We start from the raw sequence: 17,511 nt of genomic DNA, 5'->3' as shown, positions 1-17,511 counted from the left end.
GACAGATACGTATATTCCTTGAGACCAGTGAATATACGTGGTACTTGCCCTAACGCACCGTGGGTCAGGTATCACCAGTTTGCATAGGGGGCTGAAGGTGACAGTATTGTAGTATCGAAACTGGTCACTTAATCAATATATTTTATAAAAACTACGGTTGTTGGTAGTCTTTATTTCTACAAGTGATCGTACTCTGTCGTCATGACAGGCACAGATCGCCCTCTGTTTTGCTTCACAGAGCAGACAGGTGTGCGACTTCGCATTCTGTGATGAGACGCCTACGAGCAATAGCTTGTCACCTACTAGTGGTTTCGCAATCGTTCAATCACTTTCAATTGATGCTCACGATAGAAGCACGCGAACAATCGACCATATTTGCTGATTCCGAGATGGTCGTTCCCAGCCGCCAGACAACAAGTCGAAGTAGCTTATGTCAGTAGGTTCCCTCACTTGCGGCACATGTAGTCGCTAGAGTGAATGCCCATTTATCTCTGCGCCGCTTATACGGCTTGCCCCAGGACGAATTGTCAATATTCAGGGATATAACAGGAAAAATCTTTTCAAGCAAAAGAAGACATATACCCTATTCTAAATGCTTTCCGATATAAAGCACATTTAGTGACATTGTCGCCAATGTGAGTATTGTCGACACGCTGTACCGTATCTGAAATCGGTACAAGTTCTCGTAAAGTTCGTCATACACGTGTTTATGGATCGTTGATGGAGCAGAATGTCACCACGCGCTGGCAGTAGGACCACAGTAAAGTATTGCTGTTCCTGAACTACACATTCAGAAGAAAAATGGGAACTGTTTAAGGCAGCGCATGGAAAATCCACGGAAATAATCCGTGATCAGGAATTCGACCTGTCGGAAAGCGCGGGCAATATTCTTAGAAAGCAGCAGTAGTAGTACCACCGCAGAAGCCGTAAACATACACTATATCTGCTTGTTCTTCGTTAGTACAGACGTGTGGCATTTTTGCCAGCGCGTGAACGAACAATTTAACGGATGCTTCTCTCGTCTCAAACCCTTGCACTACTTCACTCACAACACACTGTGGACAACTGCGAGTTCAACAGGTAGAAAGACGCCCCGAGCAAAGATGTTGAGAGCAATGAGGTTTCGAAGTTCCCCTGCATATCTCACATACTGCCTCCAAACGCTTCTGTCTTATGCCACTTCCTGCCGGTTGTTTATGTCCATCTTGTTGCATAGTCTTTGAATTTTATTTGTGCATTTAGTCCTTGGTCTCCCACATGGTCTCTTACCAAATGACTTTTCTAAAAATATTCCTGAAGCCACTTGATCCCCTTTCATTCTCATCAGATGCCCCCCCCTTTTCAAGTTTTCTGGAATTTATTGTGCTCATTATTGCTAGTTGTGACAGCATGCGGATTTCTGTGTTGTGCCTTCTCTTGCAACTATGCGATTCATTATCATAGTATGGACCAATCATTTTCTTGTAAACTTTGTTTTCAGATGCTTATGATTGATGTTTTTCTCTCTTAATTAAACTTCGTGTTTCCGCTCCATAGGTTAGGACTGGTCTGTTATTGTGTTATAAAGCTTCATTGTAGTTTTCGTTGTCAGTAGTTTAGACCGTAGAAGTTTTTGTATGGATTAGGAGGCTATATTAGCAGTTTTCACTCACATTTTCACTTCTACTTGTTCTTGATTTTGTTCCTCTATCGTTACTAAGTTCTCTTTCAGGATTCTTATTTCATTGGAGCCGTTTTCTGAGTATTTTATATGCTTGTCTTCAGTTTTCACAGATTATTCATCAAGCCATTTCTTCCTGCCTTTTTTACCCTCAGTGTATTACGTGCAGCTGTGAGGATGACTTCTTTTATTCTGTTCCCGCACTCATTAGTGTTCATTTTATGATTTTCTCCCATACTACTTAGAACCTCGGATTGATCTGAAACTTCATCATTGTATTTTAGTATTTCTTCTGCTCCTACTACATTTTCCAGCTCAAGTATGGTCATATTTCCAGGTTTAATTTTCGTTTTAGGTGCTGCCTTGAAACTGTATCTCATTGTTCTTATAATTAGATTGTGGTCCCACTCCATTCCCTTTCCTTAAAATCATCGTGCATCTCTGCTTCTTTTCTGTGTCTGTTATCTATGAGAACATGCTCAATTCGATTTACTGTTTTCTTATCACTTTAATTCCAGCTTTCTTTATGTATACGTTTGTGAGAGAAGGGAGAGCTGTTAATAATCATGTCCGTTGATATAGCAAAGTTTATCGACCGATAGACATTTAATTACTTTTATCACGTAAACTGTCTTTCCAGTGGAAGGTTTGTAAATATCGTCTTTTCCTACTTTTGCATTAAAGTTCCTCATGACTATCTTACATCGTGGTTTGGTATTTTGTTCCATAAGTCTGATATGTTTTCGTAGAAGTTGTACTTTTTGCATCATCTGTATCATTAGCTGATACATGACGGTTTATTAGGACAAGTTGAACTGATTGGAGCTTACTCTAAGATAGCATAATCTTTCATCATCTGCTTCAAAGGATACTCATGTGGATACGAGCTCATTTCCTACACAGAAGGTTGTTTGAAATTCGCGGGAACCAATTTCTTTACCACTGTTAAAAATTGTATATTTATCCATATATTGCACATTCCTGCCCAACAGTCTTCTGCCCTTTATTGTTGCTATTGTTACATAACAAACGTGTAATATTTTTTACTGAGGCTTCTAAAGTATCTTGATTTAAACGTAATTCGTTCATTCCATGTTTCCAACTTCATGTCCGTTTTCTAGCTATAGGTCGTCATATTTTGGGGCCCACATTTCATCTGAGGCATATGTGAGATATTCGTAATCTCGGAGTCTTTTCATAGACGGTTTACTAGCAGTGGGTACAACGCCCAACCTGGAGGACCGGACCTTTTTGTGTAAGGGTCTCCCTCCCCTAGCCTTTCTAGATTACGCACCACAAGACAGCAGTGCTGGTTTTGGTGTACCCAGTATATTTTCTTTCCTCAGTATCCCTCATATGTGATGGATGGGCATTTCCCTGTCCGCCATCTCTGGGGGTTGTGGGGGGAGGGGGGGGGGATGGGGTAGCAGCACCTCCACACGGGAACGAGGTAGGTGTCAGGCTAGAATAAAACTTCAAAGAGGTTGGATGGGGTAAGACACATACATATGCGCCACTAGCCCAAAAACAAATGTACATTACATGTGCTCTATCTCGTAAACCGTACAGAACTGAGCATTGTACACATGAAAATGTTTTGCTTAAAATGGGCGTTCTCTGGCTACTGACCATTTCTTCTTGTACACTCCGCGTACTTTCCTTACCATGCCACGTGCTTGCAAATTCACAAGGCGGCATTCAATCTCGCATTGGACAGTGGCCGTAATTCTTGGCTCATTAGGTAGAAACTTGGTAAACTTCAATTTGCACATAAAAACTGAAAATTCCAGTTGCAAGTAGTCGGTTCGAGTGGTTGCCGTAAGGGGTCTTTCTGGCGCAGCTGGGTCACTCGTTCGCTCTCTCCTTCACTGCCCAATGTGCACGTAGCTGAGGTGGCGATAAAACAGCAACAAAAGACTTTTCGTTCTCATTTTCTACTGATGGAGCAACAGGTGAGAGCTTATCTTAAAAATGAGCTTCTTCAACGATGGTTTGGTTGTTAGTTGTGTACGCAACTCGCATTGCAACGTTGTTCTCCAGAGTGGCCAGATCCATGTTTCTCATTTTCCCTCAGTCACCGTCTGCCGCCGGCGCAACGGCCACGCCGTTCTGGCCCGGCAGTGTCAGTGAACCGCCGTCGCTCGTGCCTCCTCTCTCGCCCCACCTGCCTGCCTCCCTTTGCGGGTATCGGCAATCAGCAACAGAGTCTACGTAAAATCCCGTTTCACCAACTTCGGGTGGTGTTCGCCGTCTCACTTAGCCACAGCAGTGAATGAATTAACTTCAGACACGCTCGCAAAAGTATGGGACGAGTTTTTATATCGTCTGGATGTTTGTCGTATGTGTAAGGTTGCATATGCACGTAAAAATATACTCTTGTAAAACCGAACAGTTGTTTTGAAAGCAAAAGCTTTCTATTCCCTCTGCGGAGTGGATGGGTGTCTATAGTGTTTGGTAGAGGCCCTCACTTCAAAAGACCACTGCGCAGCGAGCTGTAATTCACCCAAGGACTGTGGCGCACAGTTTCTTGAATGCTACGTCACCACCTCTCTTCCCGCAAAAATTTTCTGTCTTCCGGTTAATGAAATCTCCTTTCATCACTTGGACTAAAACCGGCAACCACCGAGACGATCGACATTCGCACTAGGGTGCGTTAAGCCTAGTCTAGAAGGTAACGATGTTGTGTATCTTTGCTGCCACGATCCTGTGTCTCGCATCTGTTCTGGGACAACCCCAAAATAAAAAGTCTTATCCACACTGCAAGGGACAGTTCTGCTCGAAAAGTGTCGAGGACTTGCCTACGCATGTCTCTCTGTTTCGGTTTTACTTCTGATTAAAAATCGAAATAAACAAAAACGGAAAATATGGTGGATACGGAAGCTATTCAGTGCTATCAGTAAATCAGACCGTGATCTCCAACACAAATTAAAAGTGGAAGGCTGCAGTGAGTTTGTGATATTTTGAAAGAAGATGGTGATTTTGAACACCTTGTACAAATGGTACGATACAGGATCAGTAAATAAATCATGAACCTTAGAATTTAGATTTCGGCCGTCAACTATCCTTCGATACCTTGCTAGTAGAGATTCTTATAAAATCTAATATATATATTTCCACGATTTCTAAACGAAGTATATCTATAATTGTCCCAGTAGTGTGTGAAGTCATCATAGTATTTTGAAGGCCTATATTAAGGTACATGGAAAATTTCCCATTTTTTCTCCTACAACAGATATGTTATTGCTTTATTTTTTTATTTATACATTGTGGATATAAAATTGTAACAAAATGTAGTATATAAGAAACACAAAATAACGAAATAAAACAACAGCAAATTATGAAACAAAATAATTAAGTATTCTATTAACTTTATAAATACGACAGGTTGATCTCCGAGATTCTGCCTGCTTTCCTCTAATTTCTTGTGTTCCCACCGCTTTTCAAAGTGTATATCTTTCTCCCATTTCCGCAGTGCAAACGTAAATTTTTCCGACAAATATTTTAATGCTTGTCCTCGTTCGTCGCGGTTTCAGTTCTCGATACGCGGGATACCCCATAAGCAGTAATTCATTTGAAGATCTTTAATTAGTTTAAAAGTAATTTCAATCGTCCATATTTTGCAAGATACCCACATCAAAAAAAGTTTTGCATCACCTCGGTTCTGACGATTCCGGAGCCTGTACAGAAAATTGGAATAGAGATCAACATAAACATCATTTCCGCCCTTTGTATTGCCCATGAAAACCACACATTGCATGTTGTACCACCATACAGCGAGACTTCAGAGGTGGTGATCCAGATTGCTGTACACACCGATATCTCTAATACCCAGTAGCACGTCCTCTTGCATTGATGCATGCCTGTATTCGTCGTGGCATACTATCCACAAGTTCATCAAGGCACTGTTGGTCCAGATTGTCCCACTCCTCAACGGCGATTCGGCGTAGTTTCCTTAGAGTGGTTGGTGGGTCAGGTCGTCCATAAACAGCCCTTTTCAATCTAACCCAGGCATGTTCGATAGGGTTCATGTCTGGGGGACATGTTGGCCACTCTAGTCGAGCGATTTCGTTATCCTGAAGGAAGTTATTCTCAAATTGCACGATGGGGGCGTGAATTGTCATCCATGAAGACGAATGCCTCGCCAATATTCTGCCTATATGGTTGCACTATCGGTCGGAGGATGACATTCACGTATCGTACAGTCGTTATGGAACCTTCCATGACCACCAGCGGCGTACGTCGGCTCGACATAACGACACCCTAAAACAGCAGGGAACCTCCATCTTGCTGCACTCCCTGGACAGTGTGCCTAAGGCGTTCAGCCTGACCGGGTTGCCTCCAAACACGTCTCCGACGATTGTCTGGTTGAAGGCATATGCGACACTCATCGGTGAAGAGAACGTGATGCCAATCATGAGCGGTCCATTCGGCTTGTTGTTGGGCCCATCTGTATCACGCTGCATGGTGTTGTGGTTGCAAAGATGGACTTCGCCTGGACGTCGGAAGTGAAGTAGTGCATCATGCTGCCTATTGCGCACAGTTTGAGTCGTAACACGACGTCCTGTGGCTGCATGAAAAGCATTATTCAACATGGTGGCGTTGCTGTCAGAGTTCCTCCTAGCCATAATCCGTAGGTAGCGGTCATCCACTGCCCTTGGGTGGCTGAGCGAGGCATGTTATCGACATTTCCCGTCTCTCTATACCCCCTCCACGTCCGAACAAGATCGCTTTGGTCCACTCCGAGAGGCCTGGACATTTCCTTGTTGAGAGCCCTTCCTGGCACAAAGTAACAATGCGGACGCGATTGAAACGCGGTATTGACCGTGTAGGCATGGTTGAACTACAGACAACACGAGTCGTATACCTCCTTCCTGATGGAATGACTGGAACTGTTCGGCTGTCGGTCCCCCTCTGTCTAATAGGCGCTGCTCATGCATGGTTGTTTGCATCTTTGGGTGGGTTTAGTGACATCTCTGAACAGTCAAAGGGACTGTGTCTGTGATACAATATCCACAGTCAATGTCTGTGTGGTGTCACCGCCAGACACCACACTTGCTAGGTGGTAGCCTTTAAATCGGCCGCGGTCCATTAGTATACGTCGGACCCGCGTGTCGCCACTGTCAGTGATCGCAGACCGAGCGCCACCACACGGCAGGTCTAGAGAGACGTACTAGCACTCGCCCCAGTTGTACAGCCGACGTAGCTAGCTACAGTTCACTGACCAATACGCTCTCATTTGCCGAGACGATAGTTAGCATAGCCTTCAGCTAAGTCATTGCCTATGACCTAGCAAGGCGCCATAGCTTTGATAATTAATATTGTGAAGCATGCATCATCAAGAGCGATGTTCTACAAATGTGGATTAAAGTTAAGTATTACAAGATTTTCGTACTTTATTGCAATTCTCAAGACATTGTCCTGTTCCAGACCTCACGCCAATCTGCGTGAGCTTAACGCGTGCCTTTCGTCTACTTCCGAGTGGCGTGGCTGTCTGGCTACGCCACTACAGTCTATCTTCAGGAGTTCTGGGAACCGGGGTGATGCAAAGCTTTTTTTCAGGTGGGTATAAAATACAACCATGTCAGACGACGACAATAACTCTGGCGACTACATGCCAGACTGAGCGAAACGTGCCCCTAATATGTCCATACTTGGAAGGTTACGCAAAATTATTTCAGTGAATCCGCTTTCGATAGGATTCAAATCTTGTATCGCTTTAAACCTGCAAAATACTCCGAGGACATGGAAACATGCTCTGGGTCTGAACAGCAGCAGTGCCGATTCAGACTCGATTCAGCTGTGCAGCAAAGGTGTGCAACATTAAATCCTGGCGTGGACTATGCAAGAGGGATATCAGCTGCGAATTCAGGGTTTCAGAACTGCTACAACATTTATTTCGGTTGAATGCTAAGATAACTAACTCGCCCACTGGCCTCAAATGGGAAAGTCACATGTTGTACGTTCTAGAATTTAGAACGAATTTAATTATTGGCATGTTTCCAAGTTGCGTATCCCTTTTCATGATACAATTCATGCTCATATTACACAACTAGTTATTGATTTGCTTTGGGAATTCTCCTAAGGAACTTCAGAACAGTCCCAGTCTGCAGACTGCGTACTATAGCCAGGACCTCACAGCCTAGCCCTCTTTGATTATGTTTATAATTATGGGATTTGAAGCTCAATGCCTGACGTAATTCCCTAAAGCAGCACGAGAAACTTAAAAAAAACGAAAATAGGGCATTTCAAGTTCATAAGATCTCCAATGCTATATAAAACGTTTGTTGATTATTAAATTCGCTGGTAGCTGTGTGCGTAGCATGAAAGTCTTGAAATCTTCAAGTCGCTGGTTCGTTTCTCACAACAGCAAGTAATTTCCTTTAAATTTCATACTTACTAACAAAATTCAAAGGTAAGAAGAAAGATGTATGCGATATAAGATGTCGAGGTAAAGCATTTTTTTAACTCATTCATATTTCGACAAAATTTATTCAATTACAAAATTCGTGAACATTTTTACTAAAACTGGTTTATTGACGGGTCATCTGCCTTCTTTCCCTATTGCACTATTTGTTAAAAAAAAAAGGGTTCAAATGGCTCTGAGCACTATGGGACTTAACTTCTGAGGTCATCAGTCTCCTATAACTTAGAACTACTTAAACCTAAGTAACCTGAGGACATCACACACATCCCTGCCTGAGGCAGGATTCGAACCTGCGACCGTAGCGGTAGCGCGGTTCCTGACTGTAGCGCCTCGAACCGCTCGGCTACCCTGGCCGGCCACTATTTGTTCAAAAGTATATGGAGCTCACTATTGCGGAATTGACCACTAAACGTCATGAGAGTCGGATCCGCCAGTACATCTACATCTACATCTAAATAGATACTCCACAAGCCACCGTACGGTGCATGGCGGAGGTTATCTTGTACCACTGCTAGTCATTTTCTTTCCTTTTCCAGTAGCAAATAATGCGAGGGAAAAACGACTATCTACATGCCTCCGAATGAGTCCTAATTTCTCGTATCTTATCTTCGTGATCCTTACGCTCAATGTATGTTTGCGGCATAAAATCATTCGGCAGTCAGCTTCCAATGCCGATTCTCTAATTTTTTTCAATAGTGTTCCTCGAAAAGAACGTCGCCTTCCCTCCATTGATTCCCATTTAAGTTCCCAAAGCATCTCCGTAACACTTTCGTGTTGTTAGAACCAACCGGCAAGAAATCATGCAGCCTGCGTCTGAATTGCTTCGATGCCCTCCTTCAATATGTGGTGGTGCAGATCCCAAACACTCGAGAGCAGTATTCAAGAATAAGTTCTACCCATGTCCTATATGCGGTCTCCTTTACAGGTGAACCACTCTTTTTTGAAATTCTCTCAATAAACCTAAGACGACCATTCGCCTTAACTGCAACAATACTCCATTTCACATTGCTTTGCATCGTTACGGCTAGGTATTTAAACGACGTGACTGTCAAGCAGGACACTACTAATGCTGTATCCGAACATTACAAGTTTGTTTTTTCTACTCATCCACATTAACTTACATTTTTGTACATTTAGAGTTAATTGCCATTCATCACACCAACTAGAAATTTTGTCTAAGCCACCGTGTATCTTGAAACAACTACGCAACTTCGACTCCTTACCGTGCACCACAGCATCATCAACGAACAACCTCAGATTGCTGCCTACCCTGTCCGCCAAATAATTTATGTATATAGAGAACAACAGTGGTGCTACCACACTTCCCTTGGGCGCTCCTGACGATACCCTTGCCTCTGATGAACACTCACCGTCGAGGACAACATACTGGGTTCTATTACTTAACAAGTTTTCGAGGCACTCACATATATGTGACCTTAGTCCACATGCTGGTACCTTCGTTAACAGCCTGCAATGGGGCGCCGTGTCAAATACTTTCCAGAAATCTGGAAATATGGAATCTGCCTGTTGCCCTGCATCCATAGTTGGCAGTATATCAGGTGAGAAAAGGGAAAGATGAGTTTCGCACGAGCGATGCTTTCTAAAACCATGCTGACTCGTGGACAGCAGCTTCTCAATCTGCAGAAAATTTATTATATTCGAACTGAGAATAAGTGCAAGGCTTCTGCAGCAAAACCGAAGTCTGTAATATTGCGGGTCTGTTCTTTTACACTTCCGATGCACAGAAGTCACCAGCGCTTTTTTCCTGTAGCTTGGGCTTTTATGCTCGGTGAGAGGTTCAAAGGTTCAAATGTGTGTGAAATCTTATGGGACTTAACTGCTAAGGTCATTAGTCCCTAAGCTTACACACTACTTAACCTAAATTATCCTAAGGACAAACACACAGACCCATGCCCAAGGGAGGACTCGAACCTCCGCCGGAATCAGCCGCACAGTCCATGACTGCAGCGCTCAAGACCGCTCGGCTAATACCGCGCGGTGCTGGGTGAGAGATTCGCGATAAATGCAAGCAAGGTAAGGGGTCAATGCCGTTTTGAGTACTCTTTGTGAAATGGAACTGGTATTCCATCGGGAGCTGGTGACGTATTGGCTTTCAGCTCTTTCGGTTGTTTCTCTATGGCCGGGATGCTCATTATTATGTCGTCCATACGGGAATCTACCCAATGGTCAAATGACGGTGTGGCTGTGCGATTCTCCTGCGCGAACGATTTCTTAAACGCGAAATTTAAAATTTCGGCTTTGGTTTCTCTGTCTTCAACTGCCACATCAGACTAGAGGTGAGAAGTATTGCGTTGCTAGCAGAGAAGCAGTAACAGCAGAATACGTCGCTCACGAGAGCTTAGTGGCTCCTAACGTGGACTGGATGTGACCTGGGTAAAAAATCAATCCATATCTGAAACATTCTGAAGCTGTCCAAATCGACCGTTAGTGACGTGACTGTGAATAGATACGCATAGGAACAACCACAGCTAAACCAAGACCAAGCAGACCTCATGTACTGACAGACAGGGACCATAGAGCAGCGGTGGCTGTAAAAAGATAGCGTGAAATCACCAGAAGGAATCACTCGTGAATTCCCAAGGGCTAGCAGCAGTGCAGATAACACTGTGACTGTGAATGGGTAGTTGCACTGATCGAGCGGCTCCTCGTAAGTCACACGTGGTAAGCGATGCTTGAGGTGGTGTAAAGAGCAACGCATCTGGATAGTGGATGACAGAAAACAAGTGATTTGGGGTGATGAATCGTGCTTACCTTGTGGTAATCCGAAAGGTTTGGGTTTGGTGAATGTCTGGAGAACTTTACTTTCCGTATGTGTGGTGCTATTGTCTGGAAGCGATTTTCGTGATTAGGGTGTGGTCACCTTCTTGCACTTACGGAAATGTAAAATGCGGAAGGATATGAACACCATTTACAGCACCATGTACTGCGTGCAGTTGAGGAACAGTTCGAGAACTGTGACTGGTTGTATCAGCATAGGAATGCAACCTGTCATAAAGCAGCATATTTGAGGCAGAAGTCTGCACACACTAACATACATGAAATTTACTAGTCTACCCAGGGTTCCAGCCTGAAACACTTTTGGGATGAGTTAGAACGTCGACTTCGCTCTATACTCCCGCGACCCATATTAATGTCTCTAATAGTTGTACTTTGATAATAGTGTATGTTTTTCTCGGTGCGTCTCTCTTTGTCAAGTCCAAAATACGTATTTAAGGCGATCGACTGTTTTGTCACCTTCTGCGTTTATGGGAACAGCAAAAAAAAAAGTTCAAATGTGTGTGAAATCTTATGGGACTTAACTGCTAAGGTCATCAGTCCCTAAGCTTACACACTACTTAACCTAAATTATCCTAAGGACAAACACACACATCCATGCCCGAGGGAGGACTCGAAGCTCCGCCGTCACCAGCCGCACATTCCATGACTGCAGCGCGATAGACCGCTCGGCTAATCCCGCGCGGCATGGAATCAGCCTTGGAGGGTGGGCTGCTGTGAAATGGCGGTGCTGTTGTGCTTGTGGTATTCACTCCGTGGTCTCGTTACATGCATTGGTCTATCCTGTGCAAACCTCTTCAACTCTCCATCACCAATACAACCTACGTCCATTTGAACCTAATTATTGTTTTCGATTGGTCTCCCTTTGCAATTTTTACGTACCACACTTCCCTTAACGATTACTTAATGCCTCAGAATGCATACTATAAAACGATCTCTTCTTGTACTCATGTTATATCATAAATTCCTTTTGCGTTCAGTTTGCATGAATACCTTCTCAATAGTTGGTCGATCTTCCTCTCTGATCTTCAGCGTTCTACTGCAGCACTAAATTTCAAAAGTGTCTATTCTCTTCTTGTCTGAACCTCTTACACATTTCACTTCAGTACAAGCCTACACTCCAAACAACACCGTCATAAAATACGTCATAACATTTACCTTGATGTTAGATGTTAATGAATTTCTCTTTTTCAGAAATACTTTTCGTGTCACAGCCAGTCTACACATTTGTATCCTCTTTATATCGGCCATCATTATTAATTTTGCTGCTAAAATGGCAAATCTCATTTTCTACTTTTCATGCCCTCAACATTTATTTAAACTACGTTCCATTTCCCTTGGGCCGGCCGCGGTGGCCAAGCGGTTCTAGGCGCTTCAGTCCGGAACCGCGCGACAGCTACGGTCGCAGGTTCGAATCCTGCCTTGGGCATGGATGTGTGTGATGTCCTTAGGTTACTTAGGTTTAAGTAGTTCTAAGTTCTAGGGGACTGATGACCTCAGATGTTAAGTCCCATAGTGCTCAGAGCCATTTGAACCATTACCCTTGTTTTATTTTTGTTGATGTTCATCTTGTAATCCCTTTCCAAGATGCAATGCATTCCGCTGAACTACGCTTCCTCCTTGCTTTCCTTCATAGCTTGCTAAATGTGCAGATTGAATACCCTCAGGGATGGGCTACAATCCTGTCTCACTCCCTTCTCAATTTCGGCTTCCCTTTCATGCCCTTCAACTGATTTCTGTAAAAGTTGTACATAAATTTTCACCCCCTCTATTTCATCCCAGCTACCTTCATAATTTCAAAGTGTATATTCCAGGTAACAATGTCAAAAGCTTTCTCTGAATCAAATAAAGCTATAAACGTAGGTCTAGCCTTTCTTTAATCTGTCTACTAAAATTACGCGTAGGGATAGTCTTACCTCCCATAGTGTTACATTTCTCTGAAACCCAAACCGAACTTCCCTGAGGTCGGCTATCACAATTTTTCCCTTCTTCTGCAAATAAGTCGTGTCATTTATTTGCGACAATGATTTAATTAACTGATAGTTCACTAATGTTACCACCTTTTAGTATCTGCTTTCTTTGTAATTCGAATTATGACAAGTGTGAGGGTATTTCGTCGTTGTGATGTAGGAGGGGCATTCAATAAGTAATGCAATACGTTTTTCTGAAAGCTAGTTGGTTTTATGCAGGCTTCCAATACACCATATTATTTCCCACTCTTTTGGCTACAAAATCGTATTTTTCAACATAATCTCCGTTCAATGCGGACCCTTACGCCACCTTGTTGGGAGGGCCTGTTTGCCACTACACTGGTCGACGTCGGAGCCAACGTCTTGCAGCATCAGTAACCTTCCCACCACCCACGTACTGCTTCCCGCTAAGTGCATCCTTCATTTTCCAAACAGACGGAAGTCGGGAGGTGCGTGATCCGGGCTGTGCGGTGGATGAGTAAGAACAGCACAATAAAGTTTAGTGCGCTTCCCTCGGATACGCAGACTTGTGTGAAGTCCAGCGTTGTCACGGAGAAGGAGACGAACACGCTAAAGTGCTTTCCCTCAATTTCCTGAGGGTGTGTGAGGCCGATCGGCACGCAGATCGGACATTTTCCGCGACGTTGCGAGGATGACAGACGCCTCGGCCAACGACTCGCCGTGCTTTTGTTCACTGTCAGTTCTCTGTCGACATTCTGCGAGCGCCTTTGAACATCTGCGGTGCTCTGGTTTTCCGCCAAACAAAACAAAATGACAGCTTTTTGCTTGGAACGCACCTCCTTTACGGACGCCATTTTGAAGGCGCCAGCACCAATCGAAACTTTGTGAAACTTTAGGGGCTGAAGGGAGAATATTCCACGGTGTCCCACAAACATTCAGCATTTTTTCAGCCTAAATTGGTCAAGAGAAAAATGTGTTGCGTTGCTAGTTGAACGCCCCTCGTATCTTGCACAGGAGGTGGAATAATTTTGGTCGTGGCTGTCTCTCCCGTGGATCTCAAAAATTCTGAGGGGATGTCGCCTACTCCAGGAGTATTCCCTGAACTTAAATCTTTCAGTGTTCTGTCAAATTCTTCTAGAAATGTCATATCTCCCTTCTCATCTTCATCGACATCATTTTCAGTTTCGACAGTAATGTCTTCATTTTCGCTTCTTAGTACTGACTCCCCAACTAAGCTGTTCTGCAAAAGTCTCTCGTTTCCCCACACGCATCATCTATTTTTCACCTAGTCACACACACATTTGTTCTGTAAACTATATCCGTTTAGCTGCTTTACTCTTTCTGTCAATCTGATTTTTTAAACATCTGTATTTCTTTTTGCCTGCTACATCCGATGCATTTTTATACTTTGTACTTTCTTCAATCACATTCAATACAGCACATGTTATCAGATAATTTATACAGGGATTTGTCTTTTTTACTGTGCTGCCTTCACTGATTCATCTCTCAAAGCTCCACATTCGTCTTCTGTTGAGGAAGAACAGTCCAAAAGCCTGGCTCGAAAGTACTGTCACCCCCCTCTTTCCTGATCGTGATGTTTATTAATTTATTTATTCCAAACATGTCATAGCACATGTGTGGCAAACGTTGATACTTTGCGTTCCAGCTTGTTTAGCCACCCAGAAAATCAGTATGGATACCATCACTGTCGCGGCACAAAATGATGCGGCGCCAGGTCCTGTGTGAAGTTTTCCGAAGCATTGTGATTTCTTTGAGTGTCTCCCTAACCGCTTGCTTCAGTTGTCTGGTATCGTCGTTTCACTATATGCCACTCAGTTATTCTCCACAGGGAATTGTCGCATGATATCAGATGTTGATTTCTCGGAGGCCACTCGATCGTCGCTGACAGATACACTGATCCTCTCCCTATTTACCTCTGGGGTAACACTCCATCCAAGAATTCTCGAACACGGAGAGTGTAGTGGGCAAGAGCACCATCTTGTTGAAGCCGAATGTCACTAAGAATGTTCACTCTTTGGAGCACTGGAATAAACCATTCACGCAACATGTACAAGTAAGAATGTTGATTTACTGCACCGTCAAAGAAACACGTATCTGTGAGGTGCCTAGTGGACATTGCAGCTTATATCATAACATGTGGTGGATTAGTTCAAATGGCTCTGAGCACTATGGGACTCAACATCTGAGGTCATCAGTCCCCTAGAACTTAGAACTACTTAAACCTAACTAACGTAAGGACATCACACACATCCATGACCGAGGCAGGATTCGAACCTGCGACCGTAGCGGTTGCGCGGTTCCGGACTGAAGCGCCTAGAACCGCTCGGCCACACTGGCCGGCGGGGGGATTAGTCTCTAACTGTTATTAATAATATGGATTTTCCTTGCTCCAGATAAAATACCCGTATTCCGTCAAGATCAATAAACTGCACATTCGTTTGAAAATAAAACTTTGCCCCGTTACGGGAGCATCACAAACACATCGAGTAATCTGGAGCAAGCTTCATGTCTTCGTCGCATATCTTCATCACTTAACTCATTTACGACTATTGGCCTTAAAGATTTTATCTCCTCATATTTTCTCGCGTATGTGAGCATAGTCTTTTTTGGAATTCCAAGTTCAACAAACCTTTTCCGCAATGATTTTATGGGAGATCTGGTCACAGAATCCGCCACTGCTGCACGTGTTTGTTGTTGTGTTCATGCTCGAACTGTCTTCTTTCCATCGAAAATGGATCCAGTTCAGGAGAGTTTCTGTTGCTGTCACAGTATCATTCACTTTAGTAGAGCTTCCTTATGGAACCCTGCCGAAAAATCCCGTTGTGCATCTCTTATGGTTCTCCGGATTGTACACGTTCCTGAGCCCATGACTTGCCAGAACGCATTCGTCCACACTGTAGCTACTTGTGTCCGCCATCTGAAAAGAAAGAAAGGCATAAGGAGTATAAATATACAGGATGATCAAAAAGTCAGTACAAATTTGAAAGCGGAATAATTCACGGAATAATGTAGATAGAGAGGTACAAATTGACACACATGCTTGGAATGACATGGGGTTCTATTAGAACCAAAAAAATACAAAAGTTCAAAAAATGTCCGTCAGATGGCGCTTCATCTGATCAGAATAGCAATAATTAGCATAACAAAGTAAGACAAAGCAAAGATGATGTTCTTTACAGGAAATTCTCAATATGTCCACCATCATACCTCAACAATAGCAGTAGTCGAGGAATAATGTTGTGAACAGGACTATAAAGCATGTCCGGAGCTATGGTGAGGCATTGACGCGGATGTTGTCTTTCAGCATCCCTAGTGATGTCGGTCGATCACGATACACTTGCGACTTCAGGTAACCCCAAAGCCAATAGTCGCACGGACTGGGGCCGGGGACCAGGGAGGCGAACCATGACGAAAGTGGCGGCTGAGCACACGATCATCATCAAATGACGCGCGCAAGAGATCTTCCACGCGTCTAGAAATATTTTTTTTTTCTTTTTGTTCTAATAAAACGCCATGTTATTCCAAGCATGTGTGTCAATTTTTACCTGTCTACGTCATTCCGTGGTTTATTAAGTTTTCAAATTTATACTGACTTTTTGGTCACCCTGTATATTGGAGAACAGGGGGTTGAAAGGAGTTTCGGAACTTACTGTATTGCTTTCCCTTGTTTGTCAGTCGTTGCCTACTGTTCAACTTGAAACTCTTAACAGTGTCTGATTCATTCAATTTATCCTGGTTCCCATCTCCCTTATTTCTTACCGTTCTGCAATTTCTCCAGTTTTAATTTGCAGATCTTCAGTTTTAATAACCAGTAGATCTAAATTACGCATCTGCCTCTGGAAACGTTTCGCAGTGAAAAATCTGGCATATGGTGAAACATTAATATTCCGACAATAAGGGCGTATAGCGTCAGCTCACTTGCCGGTTATGGTAGCTTTCTCTGCTTTCGTCCAATAAAAAGGATCGATAATTTGGGGAGTGTCAAAGCACACGCAGGTGTGTGAACAGCTGGGAGAGGCGGCGCTGCGCGGGTGGGGCCGTAAGTAGGGCAGCGGCGAGGCGCGAGCGCGGGCTCGGGGGCGGCGTCGGCGGAGGAGACGACGCGCGGGTGGCGGGGGCGGCGAGGGCGGAGGCTGCGTGGGGCGCTCTTCATGAATGGATCCAGCCAGCGCCGCGCTGCGTGGAGCCGTATTGATCCGCCGCCGGCGACGCCAGCGCCCGGCCCACCCGGCCCGCGCAGCTCACGGCCAACGCCGCCGCCGCCGCCGCCGCCACCCACGACACAATTAGAATCCAATTCCGAGCGCTAAACTAACAGGAAATAACGGCACGGCGCCTCCTCTCGCCATGATTCCCGTGCCGCGCTAAGGGGACACCTCCCATGGGGGGCGTGTCCGCCCGCGCATCACTGCGACACCCGAGCCGCGGAAGGTCGTCAATAAGCGTGGCTACTCAGCATGCACCTTTATCCTCTCTGGCGGCTTATCGTTACCGCTTGTTCAACAGAGGCTAGTCCATCTCCCCGGCTTCCGTATGCTGACACTCTAGCGTAGTGCACGAGCCACCGTTCCCGAGCTCAGCTTGTTTGTAGTCGGTATTGCATTGTTTAGTTTCAGTACTGCATTGTTTCAGTTGTTGAGCCATAATTGATGTGAGCGGACGCGGTTACACAGTTAAGC

General features: G+C 44.3%; 1 protein-coding gene across 1 annotated transcript in view; it reads left to right on the top strand.

Moving 5' to 3' along the window:
- Window positions 1-17,511, top strand: part of LOC126475086 (low-density lipoprotein receptor-related protein 4) — a 633,185-nt gene that overhangs the window by 45,742 nt on the left and 569,932 nt on the right. The gene's annotated exons all lie outside the window — the stretch shown is intronic.

The sequence above is a fragment of the Schistocerca serialis genome, chromosome 4 (genome assembly GCF_023864345.2).
Source record: "Schistocerca serialis cubense isolate TAMUIC-IGC-003099 chromosome 4, iqSchSeri2.2, whole genome shotgun sequence".
NCBI lineage: Eukaryota > Metazoa > Arthropoda > Insecta > Orthoptera > Acrididae > Schistocerca > Schistocerca serialis.
The sequence above is the reverse complement of the archived record's forward strand: the minus strand, read 5'-3'. Positions and strand labels throughout refer to the sequence as shown.